Source organism: Zonotrichia albicollis, chromosome 2, assembly GCF_047830755.1.
Source record: "Zonotrichia albicollis isolate bZonAlb1 chromosome 2, bZonAlb1.hap1, whole genome shotgun sequence".
NCBI lineage: Eukaryota > Metazoa > Chordata > Aves > Passeriformes > Passerellidae > Zonotrichia > Zonotrichia albicollis.
The window spans coordinates 45796645-45812019 of NC_133820.1; the positions used below are offsets into that span (position 1 = coordinate 45796645).

A 15375-nucleotide genomic window follows, 5' to 3' on the forward strand; every position below is an offset into this window, starting at 1 on the left:
AAGAAGCACCTCTGAGGCTGAACAGCTGCAAGTTGGCTGCCTGGCACTAAAATAATCAGCATATTTTTCTACAGGGCCTGGTGTGCTTAGCATATTTGAAATGTGCACATCAGCTCAATCTATGAAACTGTCATTCACAGCCCTGATGCTACAATATTTAACACTTTTTGGACAGGAGTAAACTACGTTCTGCAATACAGTTTGCACTCACCAGGATTTATGGTATGTGATGATTAATTACTGCAAAACAGGCAGTCCTCCAGTTCACATCCAGCAGTTCTGCTTCCCACCTGAACAGATCCATGGTTCTGTTGCTGGCTGTGATGCTCAAATGACCAGATTCTGTGCTCTGATGCATAGACCAGCTGTTTCAGGACACCTTGCACAAAAAAACCCAACCAAACAAATAAAACTCCTTACATTTCCAGCACAGAAATCCAAATCCAGACTGATTGTGCAAAGGGACCACAGCCTGTTCTGACCCCCAAACTGTGCCTGAGAGCTGCTTGAGAGAGATGCCAGGAAAACAGGACATGTTGATGTCATGCAAGCCTTGTGCACTCTCAATGCTGCTGCATTAATGTAGGTGCAACCTTTTAATTCTTCAGTAGACATTTGGTGAACTCTATTCACAGGCTATCCATCCCTTCAGATGAAAAACATACACACACATATATACATATGCACTCACACACTTTAATGTGTACAGTTTAACCTTCCTCCCCTCAGGCAATTGAACAACCGAATATTTAAAAAGAGTCAGAACACGTTTACCTTGTTACAAGGTTCCTATAAGTGATAACTATACCCGGCAGAAGGGCACACCACTTCTTAATGACATCACTTTCTTCATGCCAGGGGCTGATTCCCACTGAATTTACACTGCATAGCAGCAGCTGATTGCCAATACCATCTTCAAGTTCCACAAATAATCAAGGCAGAATTCTCAGAATTTATATATTTCATCTTGTATTACCTCTAGATTTTGGAAATATCTTAAATACACTGCTTAATGAAGATTGGGATATCCAGGGCTTTCTGTAAGCACTGCAAACAAGTAAACATGGAGATATTGATAATGGTGTGGTTTGAAAGCAAGCCAGTACACCATCCATTTATAATGTGGGCAAGATAGAGTTTATTCAGACATAACTTACACCAGACCAGAAATATATCATACTCCAAAATCTTATCTACATTTTATTAAAATTAATAACTGTATGGTGATTATCAAAGCAAACACCAAGTTTTATAATGAAGTAGGTGGACAATTTTCAGCTTCCTGCAATAACATCAGGGCCAAAATCATGCAGAGGTCTTGCATCACATCTGTTTCAGAGCATGACACAGCTTGTGCAAGACTACTCCCTTTCCCAAAGGGTGCACTGGCCTTCCTCTGTATGGGAATTGGCACATTGGCATTGGCACCCCTCCATATACATGGCCCTGCTAAGAGACCTCAGCCTCAGCACGGCTGAGTAGTTCCTCTTCCATCTCAAGACCCCACACCTCAGAAGCAAAGGAACAGCAGACTGCAGTTCTGGGTAACCTATAAGCCTCTGAGATACACCTTGATCTCTGAATCCCAGCTGTGGAGAAAGGATGCAGTGAGTATCAATAGTACAAAATCATGAGCTGATCAGCTTGGAGTAGAGAAAGGGTAATCTGGTAAAGAATGCAGGAGAGTCAGATGATCTGCATATATACCCCAAAACTACACTGATACAGGCTGTGCTCATAATGTATATAGAACCATCATCAATTTCCTGTAAGTAAAAAAAGAGTGTTAGTATCACACTAGTAAGAAACTACCTACTTATAACCATGATTTCTAAGGAAGTCTTTCTGAGGTACAGCCCTTGTGTAGTTAATATAAACTCATAATGTTCCCTTCTGGTTAAAATGTTATGCTTAGTTTTAAATTATACTTAATCTTAACTGTAATCTAAACTAGTTTTTAATTTTTTTTTGTTTGAAATTTTATTTTTTCTATCATCTTGCTTCTCGAGAGACATTGGCCCCTTAAATTTCTCATTTTGTGATACATCTGAGGATCTCCTAAATAAATCATTTTCTCAGTATATTTAAAATGCTAAATGTTAATCAGATCATCAATCTCAAGAAATGCACTTGAGTATTTTTGTCCTGGAAGAATCTCCTAATTCTTACTGAGACAGTAAATTTTACTTCCAAATATATATAAGTAACACATTGTTGTCCTGTGTTCTGTTCTTCTGCCTTTGCTTTAAATCTTCAGTGGAAAGAATATACAAGTTACAGAACCCTAATTATAGAAATTCATCTCTTAACATGATCATTTGCTATTCTAATTAAAAACAAAAAAATTATTAAGGGCAAGTGATTTAAGGCAGCAGCCCCTTTTTATCACAATACAAACCTGCAATTGCTGACATAACTCTTGACCACTCCACAAAATTGTACATCTAGTAAAGGTGCAAGAATTGAAGGCTGTCATGGTTTGAGCCTGGCACAGAGCCAGTGCCCCCCATGAAAATGCCTCACCCTGGTGTCTGCTGTGAGATGTGACCAGGAATAAGCAAAACAGGCTCTAACTTAAACATAAAGACCACTTTATTACTTAAACTACAGGAAAATAGGGAGGGACTATAAGGAAAAAAAAAGAAGAAAAGAATTGAAAACCTTACAAAAAAACCATTTTCCTCCTCCCCCACCACCTGACTTTCCCAATCCAATACATTCTCCCGAAACAACTGCCCAGCCCGGCACGACACTTTAGTATACTCAAACATCAGTTCATGAAGAGGAAAGGAGTCTTTCTCGTTCCATAGGCTTCTCGTGGAAACACACTGAAACCTCGTGTGCTTCCCTGTCACTTCGGCACCGCCCGGAAAGTCCATTTGCCGCTTGTGACGTCTTCCTTCCATGCTCAGTGCTCTCACCACCGAGACATGGCCAGAGCTGCTTTTAGGGTTGTCTTTCAAGGATGCCTTGTCTCACTCCAAAAAGGCACAGTCTCTGCTTTTGGGACATCTGTCCCCCCCATATTTTTCCAACCCCCTGGGGCCGGGGGGTCCTCACGAAGAACCTTCCTGGTTTTGAGGCACTGCCTCCCCCTAAATGCAGTCTGTGTCACAGGAACAACTGAGTCCATAGCCACGAGAAAAGTCCAGCCAAAAGGCCACTCCAAATCATCTCTCCCCATCCAATCATCTCCACAATTTTCGGGCCAAAGTCCTTATCTTATCTCATCTCTCATCTCCCTTCTTATTCAGCTTCGAGGAGGATTAGCATTTTTGCAAGGCCCCAATCATGCAAGAAAGGGTTAAAAGTTTTCAGTCTCTGTCTGTCCTGGGACGAGATGATACTCCCACACGTGCTGCTGCTGCGGCCGGCCGGGCTCCCTCCCCCCTTCTCCTCCTGGCTGGCTGCCATCACATTCGGTGCCGCCGGCTCTCTCTCTCTCTCTCCTGGGGGGGGGGGGGGGGGGGGGCTGGCTGCCCGATTGTCTCGATGTCTCTTGGGGCTCCCCCACCCTTCCATCCTTGAAAGCCCCCTCAACCCCCACCTCTGTCCAGGCCCCAGGCCTCCCGCATGGCGGCCCCTCCCCCGCCCAGCAGCAGCGGGCCGGGCGGGGGAAGAGATCTGACCTCTTCGCCCGACGATGTCCAAAAGAGAAAGTGCCAGGGCAGTGCCTTGCTTTTAACCCCTGTGTATTCTCGGAGGTGTGTCCAAACCCCACTGGCCACACCGGACGCCAGTCTCAAACCCAAAACCTTCATTGGTTTGACCACAGCTTCCCAGAATTCCCACTCCTTCCTGGTCAAACCATGACAAAGGCTGACATTTTTAAACTTAAATTGTTAGATGCTTTCTTTACTAGCATTTTACTGGACTGCTTTTAATTCCAAAAAGTTGATATATGATAGCAAAGTCTCAATAAATTTCACCCTGAATGGACAGAGGTGCTGTCAAGTCTTATCATGTTTAGAATGAAGGCAGAAGATCCTGGCACAATTCACTTTTAATTAAATTTTACTCTCCATTGAACATTCTGCTGAAGTTCATAGCTGCTGGCCGCAGAGGAGAGCCTAAGGCTGTGGTGCTACCCCTGATGTGTCTAGTGGCCCTTCCACATTTCTGTAACCATCCTTGTATCTTATCACCTCATCAAAGCACCAGGCTCCTTTCTTAGCACCCTGAGGAAAAAACAGGCAGGCATGCTGTGTGTTACTCCTGGATCTAGCTAAATAGTGAGCCTTTCTAAATCCAGGATTTAGTTGCTTTAAATTATAAATGATGACAGAAACCAAGAGAACAAGCATACAGTATTAAAGATTTACACAGCTTTCCCAACTTCTATAAACAGATGTTCAGATACCATATTTTGTTATATTTTCTAAAACTAAAGAAAATACATCCTGTTTAAAGAAGGCAACTGTAAGCATACTGCTTTTTAGATAGAACCTTTGTTATAAAACAAATAGCAGTTTATGCAGCTTATGACAGTATCACTTTTTCATATAGGAAGGGGGCAATTAAACATTTGCAAAGCCTTCTTAATCAATAACCCCTAACCTTTTCTGCTCTGATACCTGTGGTACTAAATTAGATGTTTGTGACTCTTACATTGTTATTAATGTTCTTACCATTACAATGTCTTGCGCACACCTGTTTTAACTCCATATTTAGGCTGCACTTTCTTCATGACAGAAAAAGTTGAAGATACAAATTTTGTGCAGAACCTTTCACAAAGTGACGCCAGATTCTCAGGGTAATTACAGGTGACAAGTCACCATGAGGAGCTGTTCCTCATGAGAAGTAAGCTGATGTGGTCCTTACCCATGAACATAGAGGAGCGTATGTAGCAGTAAGGCACAGCCTGTAGGTCACAATTGAGATTGAAAGAACCTCTGGAGCTCCTCAGGATCAGCTAAAGCAGGTTGATGAGGACTGTGTCCAGTCAAGTTTTGAATACCTCCACTGACTGAGACTCCATAACTTTCCTGTCTGACCATATGCACTCTAAAATCTTTTTCCCTTAAGCTTAAATGATATTTGCTGTATTTCAGTTTGTGTGCATCATCTCTTGTCCTGTCACTGGACAGATCCCTGACTATTCTGTGCTTGCATCAGAGGAATGGGAAATCAAATCCAATGTAATTGCTTACCAGCTGCTGACTGAGGCCAGGCACAGATCCCCCAGATCTGGGTTTGTGAAAGTAAATCACACTAGCAAAGACCAAGGAAAAGAAGATATTTCATGCTCATTGTCACAGAGTCATCTGACCAATTCAGCAGGTGCTCCGCATTTTCTGGGGTTTCCTTGTGCTGCTGTGCTATGCCTGCAGAAATCCTTTTTGTTGCCCATCATGTGCCTTGTGAGATTAAATTGACTTTCCTAAGTCCAGCCCTGCACACTTAGATAAATTCTCTCGGTTTATCCTGGGGCCCTTGTCCCTGCCTGCACTTCTTGTACACCTTTTTTTTATACTCCAGTTTTGCCAGGAGTTCCTTGTTCATCAGAGGAGGTCCAGCCACCTTTACATGACCTCCTACTAAAACAGATCAGCAGCTCTTGAACTTGGAGTAGGTGATCATTGAAAATTAAGTGACTCTCTGATCTTCCTCTTCTCTCCTCTTCTCTGCTCACTAGGGCAGTAACCCAACGATAGTCTTCCAAGTAACTCTCTGAACAGTCCAAAATCTGTTCTTCTGAAGTGTAGGGTTGTGATCCTGTCATTTCCCTGGCTCTCTCAGGATCCCAAACTTCACCATTTCAGGGTCACAGCAGACAAATCTGCCCTCAGCCTTCACATCCCAACCAGCTCTTCTTGTCTGTAAACACAGAAATCTTTTGAGATAAAAGCACAGCAAATAAGCAAACTAACCTCCTCCAAAGGGAGACAATAACTCCAAGCTGAGTTTGAAGTCATACTCTGTGTGAATCTAATACAGAGAATCTACAATGTAATATACATGTAGATATAATCCTGGCTTGGATTTTAGTATAAGGATAAATTGCTATTTCCAACAAAAAAGTATTACAGGATAGAATTTACTGAAATATGAACCATAGTGCTTCTGGCATGCCTTCTGGACTTGATAACACTGCAACACTGCTAACTAGGAAATTGCTAAGAAATCATCTAGGATAAAAGTACTCTTCCAATTTCTTTTTCTCCTTATTTCAATTTGAGTAGTTTGTCCAAGATTTTAGTCAAGGAGAAAGGAAAAAAACTCAAAATCTAATATCTGTGTCTATTTCCATGTCCAGTCAATGGAATAATCAATAACGCAGAAGCAGATTTTAGACCAAAGTTCAGTGTTTTGAGAAACATCTTCTACAATCTGAACTTGACATAACATTTTTGTTCACGGAAAACTGTTTCACTATAATATCACTTCCAAACAACTGAAGTAAATTTTCCCTTTTTTTTAGCAAAAATTTTAAAGTAATTGTTCTTCAAAACCTAACTAGTTCTGACATTCCAAAAGATTATTCATTGTAAGCAAAAGAAAACATTTCCCACAGATAAAACTAAAAACACCTTTAAGAGAGAGATTTTATCAGCTGATGTTGAAAACTCTTGGCATAATAGTAAAGAAACATATATGGATTAGTTATATGTTCCAAGATCACCATGACCAGCTGGTTCAACAGAAGTAAATACTGGTCTCCCTTGACAGCTTCTCCCCTGTTGATGGTGACTCTATTTATTGTCACAAATGAAGATTCTCAGCAGAGTAGCACACATGGTAACAGGCTTGCATATTTTCCTTTGAGAAAGGTAAAAGTGCAGACTGGCAAAGTTTTAGCAAAGATAGGTTATAACTGTTTGGTCTCTTTATCTATTAAAATATAAAGAGTATATTGGCAAAAACAAACACTAGAAATGTTGCAAGTCTATAACTTACCTACTACTTTGTTCTTATTGTTCTCATGCCTATTGTGTGCCTTTCTTCACATGCTTTGTTAGAAGAAAGTAGACACGGACCTCTTCTTAAGGCCCTGAAGAAGTTGAGTGGGATCCTGAGTCTGGGAACATGAGAGAAAATAATGCAGCATTTACCCATTTTGGTTGCAAGTAGGGAAAGTACAGAACCCCAGCTCAGTTGCTCTTTGGTACTTTCTTTCAAAGAAATTTATGGAAAGGAAACCCTTATGCAAGAAGACAAATATCTTCAGTGACTATAAAGCCCTAGATAACTTTGATGTTTGAGAAATAAAAGCTGAAATAAAATTCTCTTCTAGGTTCTACACTTGTCTGAACAAAATCTTTGAATCACCCCTTCACAGTGATGTAGAACATGAACAGACATAATATTATTATAGGGCTTGAGAAGCTTATATCTTAAAGTAATTCCAGGTGCTTAGATAAGAGAAACTGTCCAGAAATTGCTGCTCTTATTGTTATTGTTGTTATTACTATTAATATTTTGATGATTATCCAAATAAGTTTGTTTGTAAAATAACAATTAACCTTGTTTTTTTAAATCATAACAGAAGGATAAAAAAGAAGGCCATGGAAGAAAATAAAAGTCAGATTACCAGAATGTTGGTACATTCACATGCTTTAATCAGTTAAAACCTTTGATCACAATCGTTCACCTGTTTTCCCTGTACTTACTTTCACCTGTACTTCCCATTAGGTATGAGAAGATGTGAGTACTGAGGAAAGATCTTCTGGATAAAATGGCTTTGCTACACAAGTCAAATCTAAGAATACTCTAAAATGTTTAGCACTAGGTGCCTTTATATCTCACCTCTGGTACAGCCACATTTTCCTGTGTCTGTCTTCTGATTTTTGCCATCAGAGCACATCATTAATCATTGTTAAAAGTCTGCAACTTACCTAACACAGTACAGCTGAGGCCTTGGGGCATGACAAAATTATCTATCAACCAGATGGTTTTACATCATAAGATTGACCTTGTACGGTGTTCAAATCTTATGAAGAAGCCTCTGATTTTGGAATTAGAAGACTTTGTCCATCTCATTAAATGTGCAAGATCAAGGAAATAGAGTTTCCATTTGCAAGTAAGCAGGTATCTGCAGCATTAAACATCCAGTATTGGTCACAGGATAAAGTGAACATTAGTTCACAACAGACAAGAAGATTTTGTGGTGGAGAATATCTTCTCATTTGCTTTTCACACTGGTGAAATATCACTATAGCCCCATAAAAATATAAACTTTTGTGCCATAACTTCCTACTTCCTGGTTCCAAATGGTTGAAATGAAAGCACTGTATTCTCCATGTATATGTAACTAATTCAAACAAACAAACAAACAAAACCAGGGGGGAAAAAAGAAAACAGAAGAAACACTACACAACCAGTTTCATTCTGCTTTAAATCCTCCCAGAATGTGAGTATTCCTAATTTCTATTGATGTCAATGGTACTCAAAGGGAACTAAATTTTTGCAACCAAGCAGTCCATGATAGACCATCAACAGCACCTCTGACACTACATATTCAAAGGCACTACCTCTAGAGACACCATTAATGCTGACACACAGAGCCAGCAATTGGCCTGTGCACCTACAAATGTTTGTTTTGGCTGTATCAATCACCATCTTGCTGTGTAATTAAGTCCTTTTCCAGGACATGGTTCTGGAAGTGAGACTGCCCAACTAATTATTCAAGGGACATCAGATAAAATATTGGCCAGGTTTAGAATTAAGCCACAGAACTGATGTTCCTTTCTTAAAGTGGTCAGAAATGTACATTCATCACACACCATCTACAGTTCAAAATGTGTCATAAGCAAGGCTCTTCCCAGGGAAAATGGCATTAGCGCAAAAATCTCTCACTAAGCAGACACCAAGGGAGAATGCACAAATAAAAATTATATGATGACTGTTTAATATCAATAATGAAGATTTTCTCTCATCTGAAAAATATTTGTGTGATTAGAAGTACCCATCTTCATTCTCCAAATACAGTCCTTTTAAAATGTCATTAAAACACTGACATGGGTTCTTCAATCCCAAAATAACCTAGGAATTCAATACACTAGTGTCCTAGTTTAGTCCAGGACAGGGTTAATTTTTTACAGATATTAACTGCAGAACTATAGAGTTGTTCTGCCGTTGGCCCAATGATGTGTGATTTGCACAAAGAGAATATCCCCAGTAGGCAAACCTAGAAGAGCAGCGAGGATTACATGCAGGGTTTTTGTCTCTTACTTGCCAGTAGGAGACCCAGATTTAGACACAGCCAATGCTGCTTTAAATCCATTTCATGGAAGTACAGTTAAATCATCAAAGTCTTATGACTTTACAAGAAGAAAAAGGATGTTTCTGAAAGAGGTTAGGTAAGACAAACACACCAACTCACACACAGCTAAATCTACTGTAGACAGAGCAGGCTCTAGTTTTAACCTCAATTACCTGGTCAGGATGACCAAGACTTTGTGGAAATCTGCCGTTTGCCTTTGCTCAATAACTTATTAAACCATGAAATTTTCCGTTAAGTAGGAGGAAGAGGAAGTAACATATATTTTCCTTGGTAAAGATCAAGACTTTTGAAGTGACGATCTTTTAAAAATTTAGGGCAAATGTGGGTGTTTTCAACTGCCTATATTTCTTGCACGTTAAGCTGTCTTGTTAAATGCAGCATTTCTTCCTAATAGTCTTAGTCGATTGTTTAAAACAAGTTTACTTTCTTCACTTTCATTTGGAGTATACAGACTATGTACTGAAGAACACTATTTTTGGAATATTTTGTTTTTGCAGATAGCTGATTTCATAAAGAAATTGTCACGTTTGAAACCATAAACCAGTGTAGAGTTTTGTTTGTCACTGTTGCTAAATATAACTTAGCTCTCCAAAGATAAAATAGAGATTCATTAAGCTGCTGCATGCTTTTATCCATTCTCATGTCCCTGAAAGATTTCTCATTTATTACAAAGAAAACATGGCTAATTGTTAATTAGAAAGTGCATATGAATGTGATAAGATTTAATTAACTCAAACAAATACAATTCAAACCTTTAATATAAAGATTTGGTTGCTCTCCTTTTTCTTTTGATTTTTCTCCATGGAAGAAAGTTCTAAGTTTGCAAAAGTTCTATTTAATGCCCCTGTTACCCTGCACAATTTGACCCTTTTTAATAAATTCCTTTAAAAAAGACAAAAAGAAAAAAGTAAAAATGATCTCACAATGTTTAAAGATCTATGAAGTCTGTACTTCAAACTTTGCTGGAAAACTTTAATTGAAAGAGTTTTCCATCAGAAAATACCCTTTCAATAACAGTGCCACTTTTGGCCCTGATAGAGTTAAGGTTCTTCATAGTAGCTACTATGGGTCTATGTTTTGGAATTGTCCAAAACCAGCTTTGGTAACATAGGGATGGATTTGTTACTGCTGAGCAGTGCCCGCACAGAGCCAAGGCCTATTGAGCTCCTCCCCCCATCCCACCAGCGAGGGGGCTGGGGGAGCACAAGGAGCTGGGAAGGGTCACAGCCAGACAGCTGACCCTGACTGACCCAAGGGCTGTTCAGACCATAAGGTGTCACATTCAGCAGAAATACTGCAGGGAAGAAAGAATAGGAGGTTGTTCAAAGTGATGCCTTCCTTGGTCACTGTTGTGCACTATGGAGCCTTGCTGTCCTGGAGATGGCTGAACGACTGTTTGTCCATGGGAAGCGGTGAGTTAATTCCTTCCTGCTGGGAAGCTTTGTGTAGCTTTGTGCAGCTTTAGTTTTCCCTATTAAACTTTCTCTATCTCAAGCTATGAGTTGAGAAAAGTTTTCCCACTTTTGCCCTTCCAAATCTGTCCCCCATCCTACCAGAAGAGAATGAACAAGTGATTGTGTGGGGGTGAGCTGTTGGCTGAGGTTAAACCATGCAAACAAGCTTGTAACAAGAAAAGCAAATCAGTATTTATTTAAAAAATAAAACTTTATACCAAGAAAAAGCTGGACATTTACTTTTCATAAAAGATGTTATTTTTCAAATTGATTTTTCTTTATATTAGCCTTGTTACATACATTATGTTCGGACTCAGCACCAGTCAAATTACACTGAGTCTGTCAGGTCAAGTTGGCATCACTTACAGTCTCTGTTCCCACTGACTTCTGTATATTCAGGAACATGAAGGACCAGGATGGAAGATAAAGAAGAAAAGATAGCAGGATCCCTCTATTTGTGACTTAAAGCTCCCTTTCCGGTAAATTTAGTTTGCAATGTGTAGATACAACCTAGCTAATAGAATCAAAAATTAAGAAAAATTGACTTACAAAATAAGGAATCAGCATATATATTTATAATTAGAGTACATTTTTGCTTAAATAAACTTTTAAGAAATCTGAATGCAGCAAAAAAATATATTAATTTGCCCTTAAAGTCAAAGTGCATGAAATATTTAAGATTGATGGATGCAATGAAAATTATATCTCACAATTTTCACATAAAAATTACCAATTCTTCTTGGCAAACATCAGATGATACTCAAGAAGGCATACATTTTCTCTGTAGCATAGCTTCTGAAAAATAATTGCATTGGAAAGATTTACTGGAAAGTCTCTTAAGCTCTTTCATGTTCCTCTGTCATGTAAAGTTCTGTTGGGGAAACTCATGTTGTATCAGATTTGCCTGCATCTATCAATTCATAATTACATAATTAGATTTTCAGCTAAAATTTGGAAATAGATATTGTGCTTACTATGTGTTTGGATAGCTGCTACAACCCATATATATCAAGTGACTATGTGTGTCATCATCTATATATCTATTTTAATAAGCTTATTGTAATAATTATCAAAATAAATGCAAAGTCAAAACTCTGAATCTCAAGATTTAGTATATGTGAAGAAGTCCACGAGGATGTGTGTTGCATTACAGCACATGCTGGGGAAGAAAAACAACAAGAAGTGTATAATTTCAAATAGCCTTTGAGAAAAGCATCAATCCTAAAAACACTTCTGAGATCTACAGAGTATGCTAGTAATGCACCCAAGAAGAACAAATTTTTTCCAGGGCATCTCCAGAGACAGGAAAATACCTCACTCATGTGCCAAAACCAATAAATATCAGGCAGAAAAGAAAGAACAGTGCGAGATAAACTTTGGATTGTACCTTTCAGCACTTTCCATAGAGGGGAGGAGGCATAAAACCCCAATATTATGCTTTGTAAACTCTACTAAATGTCCATATTCAGACTGTTTTTCTTGAAAATGAAACTAGATGTTATTTGCAGGTTTGATGACAGAACTCAGCTCTTGCAACACAAGTCAGCAAAAGAGGACTCAGTTACTCTTGGATATGTACTATCACATAGCCTCACCATCCTACAGGTAGAAAAAGTAGGACAGGAAGATGATTCTTGTCATCCCCTTTGAGGTCCTCATCAATGCCTTCAGAGTGAGAGACTGCCCTTTCCATTTAGCTGAAATACCTTACATTTGTAATTTTAGCCCCACTGTGATTAATATTGTGTTTGTGCCAGGATATCAGCTGCAAAATTGGAAAGAATAGTAAAGCATCCAATGAAGATCTCTTATCATACTCTCTTTAAAGGAACAAACCTTGCAAACCTTCATAAATTATACTAAAATCCAGAATTTAAATGCATGAAGAAGTACATTCCCTACTCAGCATTTTTTATGTCTAAAAAAGCTATGCTGCATTGCTACCCTAACAAGTAGTGTGACTTTGAACACCATAATACACAACATCTGTGTCCACTCCCAATGTGACCAATGAGAACTAATTTTCCACAGCCAGGATAAATTATCATCTTCAAGGATGAAAGCATCTGTCTCCATGATGTATAAACATGTCATCCCTTTGGCCTAAGAGAGGATTCATCTAAGCAAGGGAGCAGAAACAGGGGCATTACAGCAAAGTAACCCCTTGTGGGAAACCAGCTGTTAGCTATTTATCTTTGTGTGGCCAAGGAGCCTTTATCCAAGATACAGCTGTTCCTTCCTTTCCTCCTTATGAGCTACACCTGCCTCAAGCAGATGAGTGTGATTGTTAAATGCTTTTCTCAGTATTTAAAGTCTTAGACCTGATCCTAATACTCCCTTTTTCTCACTGGTAGTATTTTAAAGATGCTATCAATTTATCTTTGTGGTAAGAAAGAGACAGGCTTATTTTTACTTTCATAGAGATGAATGAATACAATCTCTCTTGTTTTTTAAGGTACTACAAATCTACACAAGATACCTATTTTCTTTCATCCAACTATGAATTCTTAATGCAGCTGTAATATTATATGACCTCAAAATTTTTAATAGGACTGAAATTTCCTAAATGAAACATGTATTCCTAAGCATATGTCACAACCTTCTTTCTCTGTACAAATAATACTCACACAGAGACTCCAAACAAGATTCATAGAAACATTTTGTGGTAAATTACACTAACTACAATGACATTTTTCTGTTCAGCTGACAGCATTGGGTTCTAGAAGCACAAAGTCACACGAGGATATGTTTTCTACTCACCCATATGCAACTGTATACTTAAAGTCTTCACATTTGCTTTGTGTCCCTCCTCTCCCAAGTCCACATTCCTCGACACTGCATGCTCATACAATTCAGCAAGATTATTTACAGATGCACTGGAGGGCACCACTCCAAAACTGAAGCGCCTTTTCCAGACGTTGTACAAGCATGCAGGAAAAAATTACAAGCCGCACAGATAAAACTTCAGAGCAAAGAACAGGCAGAGCTGGGAATAGATCACAGGTGTCCCAAATTCTCACTCAGTGCCCTTTTTGCTCATAAATGATTGATTCACAGTTGTCTTAATATTTATATCTGAAGCCACCAAAACATGTTTGGAAATGTTTGCCTAGCAGATTCAGCTTCCAAAAGGCACAATACACACTGATCCATTTTGCTGGGGTTTCAACTTTGCTGCCTCACCTGATTAGCAACCACAAAGCGTCTGAAGTTCCACCCAACAGACATAAAGGTTGATGAGTACATTGAGAGTAAGCACCAAGGCAGACAGAATTCGTTCAATGTGAAAGCTTCTTTCAGCTGGAAGAAGCAGGTGAGTAAAAGCAGCTCCTGCTGGCAGCCGAGGTCTCCACTGGCTGCACGCCAGACACCTGCATGTCCAGTGCCTTCACAGGTGGGCCTGCCTGTGGCCATGGGCACGCCAGGGCAATGCAGACTGCACGAGCTTGGCCTTGCACAGTGCCCTTGTATGTCTTGGTGGGAGCACAGGCTGTCTGTCTTCCTCCATTTGCTCTCAAAGCAGCAGCAGTGACAATCCAGGACTGTTTCACTCCTGACACCATTCTTTGCTGACTGGGACTCCATCCTGCTAGAAATCCTAAAATCTGCAAATCATTCCCTGTCTCTCACTAAATTCATCAGCAGTTGATTTCTTTTTCACTCAGGAAAGGCAAGGGATGATAATTGCAAATCATTCCAGTAGATAAGCAGGCCAAATAAAGTAGTGTCTGGTAATTCATCTAACCAACTTCTTGGAATTAAAAGGGCTTTCTTGTAGATTGAGAATAAATTAATCATGAATCTATAAACCAAAAAGCACTGGTAAACTCAAAGAGAATAATGAGTACATGAGAGGAAGCAGAGCATATCATATGCAAGGATGTATTTTCTCATTAAGCACTACACATAAATATGCAACCTTCTTTTCTGAAGGACGTGAAGGATAGGCTGTAGGTGGAAAACACTAAAAAGGAACAAACAAAAATTTGTTATTATTCAACCACCTACATTCTTTCTTATAAAAATAGATGCATGCAGACAGAGAAACAAAACAAAAATGGGGGCATAGGAATATGCACAATATATTCACAGAGATTTTTTAAAAGGATGTTTGGCCATTTGGGAGGTGAAGATTGTTTGAATTTCTTCATTTAATTGGGAAAGGATTTCAGCAGCAATTCAATTATTTAATACAATTTACATTCATTTTTTTTCTCCAAAAAGGAGAAGGTGGAAGGAAGAGAAATTACCCTTTTCTTCCCTTTAATGCTTGTCCTCCCCACAGTCACCTGGAGGCAGTGCAACAAGGCTCCTGAGGCTCCTGTGCTCTTTGGCCACACACTAATATAACTTTGGCCTATTTTATTATAAACTCTGTGGGTTCTTTCTGGTTATCAGCTGCATATTGATTCTTACTACTGGCCCTGCTGCAATGCACTTTTACTTACAAACTTCTAAATTATATCATCAGGGAAGACTGCCTTCTGTGCTGAATTGCTTTCTATTCTCAAACAAACCCTGTACTGCCTCCTAATGTATTAACTGGGAAGGGCTGCGTGGTTGGGCACTTGTAATCCAAAGGTGGTGTCATTTCAGAACCTGATGTAAGGTTGAGCGACATCAGTCAATGAGGTCAGTGCCTCTAGGGTCTTTCTCATCTCTCCAGAGTCACAGCAGTGAAATAAGCTGCAAAAGGCG

General features: G+C 39.3%; 1 long non-coding RNA gene across 1 annotated transcript; it reads right to left on the minus strand.

Annotated features, from left to right (window-relative positions):
* Window positions 1-3457: 3457 nt before the first annotated feature.
* Window positions 3458-14386, minus strand: LOC113459126 (uncharacterized). The gene is made up of 3 exons (XR_003380013.2): window positions 13438-14386; window positions 6898-7018; window positions 3458-5817 (listed from the first exon to the last, which is right to left on the minus strand). It is a non-coding gene; the product is annotated as an uncharacterized LOC113459126 (long non-coding RNA).
* Window positions 14387-15375: the final 989 nt, after the last annotated feature.